This window comes from Ceratosolen solmsi, unplaced genomic scaffold (genome assembly GCF_000503995.2).
Source record: "Ceratosolen solmsi marchali unplaced genomic scaffold, CerSol_1.0 scaffold10, whole genome shotgun sequence".
NCBI lineage: Eukaryota > Metazoa > Arthropoda > Insecta > Hymenoptera > Agaonidae > Ceratosolen > Ceratosolen solmsi.
In genome coordinates, this window is record NW_011948412.1 from 10,158,768 (window position 1) to 10,165,073 (window position 6,306).

A 6,306-nucleotide genomic window follows, 5' to 3' on the forward strand; every position below is an offset into this window, starting at 1 on the left:
ATTTCGACAATGTATGTGTTAATTCGTAATGAGCTGTATAATATGGTTGTAGTGATGCGTGAAACGTTGACTATAACGAGGATGCTGAAAGAAAGAAAAAAACCCATTATCGAATATCTTCTTCTCTCCATATATGCTCGAATATTTTTTGCTACTGCAACGGCTGTTATAATGCAACGCTCGTTGTTCGAGCTGCACATGTTTCGTTTATAAAACAAGGATGCGCTCGGGTGTACAAAACTTCTCGCTAGGCACCACATACATTACGATAATCTAGGCGCGATATGCTGCTAAACATCTCATTATTATTGCCTCGCGTTAATCACCCTAACGCATTCACTGATTTATAGTGAAATGCTTGTTATCTATCATCCCTTCGTACAGTCATCGGTTAATTTACACTTAATATTTGGAAATTATCTCAAAATTTCACAATACTTTATACCAATTCATCTTGAGTCGAATCTTTTAAATCCTTATAAAATACTTGTTATTATGTGCTTTTACTGCAGTTTCCATACGCATATAATCTGCTGTTTCTTGCATTTCATCGATTTCAAATATTTTGACGAGTTATTAAATAATCTTTCACGTAGTCGATATAATTTATAAATTATCAGAAATCAATTCGACGGCACTGCACCGATTATCGCTAATTATTATAAAATAATAATTTATTAAAAATACATGTTGTTTTAATGATTAGCAATAATATATTATTGTTCCGCTGATAAAGTCTTTTTCTAACTCACACGACTTAATAGGCACACTAAAAGGTCTATAATTTGTTTTTTTTATATAATTTATAATATAAGATAATGCCAAGTAAACGGAAAGAGGATGTATTTTCAATAAAAAAAAAAAAAAAATAATAAAAAAAATAAAAAAAAAAAACGAATGTATTTGTATGGGTTAACATTGCTCAAGTAATAATAAAAAAAATAAAAAAAAAAACGAATGTATTTGTATGGGTTAACATTGCTCAAGGAGTGGTGAATTACAATGTGTTTTAACAAAGTCACTTTTAAACTTCAATGTGTATCGAAGTAGTATGATTTTTAACGAGATTAGTATTAACTTTCACAAGTTGATATGTTATATCCAACACGTACACGAACGAAATCGAAATCGTCGACAACTACGTCTAACTCAAGTGTTTTTAAAATTTTACGAGTTTTTATGTGTTATTTTCAGCCAGGCTTTATACATTTTGAAAGCATTGTTAAGCCATATGAGAGCACATTATCGGAGAAAAATATAAATATTAAACACCATAAATAGAAAAATCATTTGTTTAACGAGCCATTTTACATTTGGAGTACGTGAATAAGAATATAGGGAGGTCAAACCACGCATGTTTTGGGTAACGATTAGGTGCAATTTCTTAAGAAATTTTGAAAACCTGATTTTTTTCAACAGCAATGCATACAGCTGAGAATGAGAAAAACACTGAAATTTCTTATTTCATTTGTTTAAAAAAAAGAAAAAGAAAATTAATTGACATTATGGGTAACTTTACCGTTTTCACACACTATGAAAGCACGCTACTTTACCCGTTCGTCGATCGCTTTTATACATTTTCGTTGAAGCACAAAATAGGCTGAGAGACAATCGGGATTGCGTCTCGAAATTCTGAAACACCTTTTGCGCATCATAAATGGCAACTAGAAGCGCAAATAGCACTGGATTTACTCCAATTTTATCCAGGCACACGTCTACCTGTAATCTACAAATACATCGAGATAAGGATGAAACTAATAGCCAGCAATAGAATTTCTTTCATTATGGTATTTTCAATATTATTAGTCTTTCGCGTATGATGGCAGTGTGGTATTAGCAGTAAATTCTTGACAGGTTTGAAAAAATGTTTGAATTATCACAAAATGTATGGATACTTTAGTCAATATTATATATCGATAATATAAAGGAATTGAGAGAGAAAGAGAGAGAGAGAGAGAGAGAGAGAGAGAGAGAGATCTTAGTATTCATATTATTTCATATTTTTTACAATTTATCTATTTTAGATAGATTCGTTTTATTCGTATAACTGTAATACAATTACTACTTTACAATATTTTTAAATTTGTAATTCAATATTACTATTATTATGCATTTCTAAATTAAAAGGTAATTATTATTTAGAAAACAAATGTAAATTCTAATGCATCCTGTATCATTGAATATTTTTGTAATATCATAAACCGTATATGTTAGTTTGTAAACAGATTATTTTATGCTCATACTTTCAGCATTGATGTACATTTGTAAAACTCATTGTTATAAAGTCATTGTTAAACAAAATTAATGTTAATATGTATGATGCGAGTCCGTTGTTTATTTGCATTAAAATTCAGGACAATGGAGTTCGCTCGACTATAAATAAGGGACACTTAATTAAAATACAATCGATAACGTAAAAAGTTCTTTATTATGCTTTTACATGAAAGTAATTCTAATAATAATAAAATCTAGTTGTAGTATCTATCATTGTTTATCGTCTCTTTCATAATATCTGACGGTCTAAAGTAGTTTTTTGCTAGTTTACTAGTGCTTTTTGCACTTTTTAATGTATCTGCGAATGTTGTATCTAATCCGATAATAATCAATTATAAATTTTATATATTTAATAATTATTCAATTTAATCATCGTGCCTTGTGAAATAATTTTAATTGATTCTTAGCATTAGTGAAAGAAATTTTATTTGAAAATTTTCAAGCAATTTTAATACCGAAAATTAATATTATCATTATTACAAGTATTTTAATCATTTATAAATTAATAATTAATTTTAATTGATAATAAAATTAATTTCGCTCATTAGATTTAGAATTTTTATTAAATCAAGCCTATAATTCACAAAAAATATTTCATAATAAATTTATCGTGATATTTCAAAGAAATTCTTAAAAATTTATCTAAAAAATCTCATGTTATACCAATCATTGATAAGATAGAAAATCTCAAATGTTTCTTGTTTTATATGTAGAATTTAATAAAGTAAATCGAAAGTAAGAGCTGATAATAGAAACTACTTTAACTAAAGTTTTTTTAGTTCCGTTGTTAAGCGCTTTATTATGTAATTATGTGGTTGGTGAGCGATAAATAAAATATTTTACGGATATTCTCTATGGCTATGCAACTGCAAATAATTTGTGCTTCGACCGATTGACTTTAGTGAATCTTTTAGAACAAACGTACAAAAAAATTATCATACGAACGATGATGATATATTTCTTTTAACTTCATATATATTTATGTTAATTAAATAGAATAACTCTTTTTACCATATAAAGCCTTGGGATAATAATGAAATTATCTGATTAGTTGATAAAGCCAATAAATTCTAAATCTTATTAATTGAATTATTTAATTTATATATAGTAATAGCCAATTAATTTATCTAATAATATATCCAATAATTGATAGACTACAACATTATCATTATGAGAATGTAATTATTATTTATTAACATTTAAATGAAAGTTAAAAGCAGTTATTAATTAAATGCAGCATTAAAAATTTTAATATTAAAATTTAATGTTAATGTTTACTTTTAACACTTTGAAATAATTAATCGTTTGTTAAATATATTATTCTAATTGAAGTATTCGTGTCTTATAAGTCGTAATAATTATGAAATGATCAGATTCTGAGTGAGTAGTTTGTTAATTTTCAAACAAAATACTTATTCGATATTATCAATATTTTTAATGCAGTAAATCAATTAATTATAAGTGAAATTTTCTTTTTTAATATTTTACTGGAATAAGTAATTTCTTGTAGGATATTTTAACTAAACTTTTCTTTAAGAAAAAAGTTGAAATATAAGATGGTCGAAATTTCTAACGCTGGTATTCACAAAATATCTTCAATACATCTGCATATATAAGCACCATACTTAATTATGCATTAGAGTCTCAGCTTTTCTGTACTGAATAATAATTATAAATAAGTGATAATAGTGCCAATTACTAAATGCTTATGAAATTTTCATTAATGTGATGATGTATAAGAGTTCGTTGTGTATGAAGAGGCGAATTCCGATTCCTTGTTAATTTTATAAATAAAACGTAATTGGACATTTTCTAATGATTATAAATAATTTTTAAATAATACTTATGAACAAATTATGAAATTTTTTTCTATTTCAATGATAAATTTATATTAATACAAGTTAATACAATATATTTAAACGGTTTAATTTTAGAGAAAGAAGTTGTTTCAACTCTTTTGAAAAAAGAAAAAGGTAAAACAAATAAAATAACATTGTTAATTTCAATTTAAATAATATATTTACCAAAGTTTATTATTAATTTTTTTCGCGTATAATTATATTATATATATATATATATATATATATATCCACTTCCATTAAATCTAATATTCAATATATAAAATAATTTTACAACCATTATTATGGAATACTGTTTATATCTGAATTTTAAAATACTTTTTAAGCCAAATCTCATAAACAGCACTGAAAAGTAGTTACGCAATAATCTTTTATGCTATTTATTATAGGATGTGGCTATCAATCATTAACATTAAATATAAAAATAAATATTAAATAATAACCAATATTTTGATATTACCTTCTATGTAAAGTATAAATAATGGAAAAATTTTAATTAAATTTGCAGAAGGTATTATTAATTTTTTATACAAATATTTTTAAAAACATTTAGTTATGCGTGAGATTCGCACAAAAAAATTAAATTTTTGTCATTATGTTATTTGATAGTAATTCACAATAGATTGTAAATTGACTATAAACAAACGTCAATAGTAAGTACATTGTCGTATATTTAATATTGAGGGATATCATAATAAAAATTGTAGAAGCGTCGTTATTTACATCCGTATGTGTGTATTACATTTAATATTTATTCGATATGATAATATTAATAATGTATTAATAGTGTCTAAATAATAATGATGTATCCACGATATGGTAGACATAAGTCAAGAAAACTTTTATTTAGTGAAACATTTATAGTTTATTTGAAAAATACAAAGTATTTAACATTTTACTAGTACGGAAATGTAAATTGTAACAGAAGAAAAACTGAAGTATTTTCCTCGATACGAAATTACATCTGACAAAAACGGTGCATAAAATTGGCGTACGTTGTTATCCAATAAGATACACAGGGTTCGAACACTCAATAGTTAAGGCACGTGGGTGGGTAGCGAAGGTTTTTTTTTCGGTGCTCCCACAAGAATTCTTGTAATTAGAAAACTAATTAAAGTAACGGATATTACGTCTAGAATTGCTTAAAACGATTCCTAATGATATTTGCATAGATTAAAAAATTACAGACTACACCAGAAGAACGTTTCGATAATTTATGCAACTTGGAAACATCAAAGTATTATCGAAATAAAAATTGTAATTGCTTATAAATATAATTTCGTATTTTTTCACATATATTGTACATTAAATAAATAAATAAAAAAAAGAAGAAGAAGAAGAAGAAAAATAATGTGTCCAAAGAAATAGGACAAGTAATTTCAAATAAATTTGACATAATTTAAATTGTTCTAAAATATCCGAAGGAAAAGCGAATTTTAACTGCATAATTAAGCCTTTATTTCTAATTTATAAAAAATAAAAATAAATAATGCTTTAAAAATTTATTATTTAATTACGTGATTTATATTACAAGTTCATTTGACACATTTTCAGCTAGTCTAGTTAAATTAATTCCCGAAGCAATAATTTTCAGCTTTAATGGCTATCGAATTATTGATATTTGCGAATCACATTGCAACATTAAATCTATTTAATTTAATAAACTTATATTTTCATTCGCGGCCCATTAGTCATGGCTGGAGGAGATTTTCGTAAAATAATTTTGCAATTACGTATATTATTATTAATACGTGTGCCAATAAAATGGAAGATCGAAGTAAATGATTAATAGAACAAAAGTCAAATCATCGATTAGACAGATGAATTAGTCAATTATAATAAATAATAATCAATTGATCATCGACTTTTTGCAGCTTTAAGAAAACTCCTTGGTAAAGCTTTTTAATTTACTATTTGTAAATAGACTTGGCCGTAAAGTAATTGAGAAAGTAATGGAACTTTACCCATTGTAAGTGCAATGCACTTCTTTTTCATACAACATCTAGAAAATCAAAGTACAATGTACCAATACACGACCTGGATGATACACGGAAGGCTGGATTTCCTGCGTTCGATGTTGAAAGAATCCTTTGAAACGACCTTCCCTGCGATAGTATCAGTCGCTTTCGGAGCCCCGTCGCTTTACGAATTGGAGTTTGCGCGGGTGTTGAAC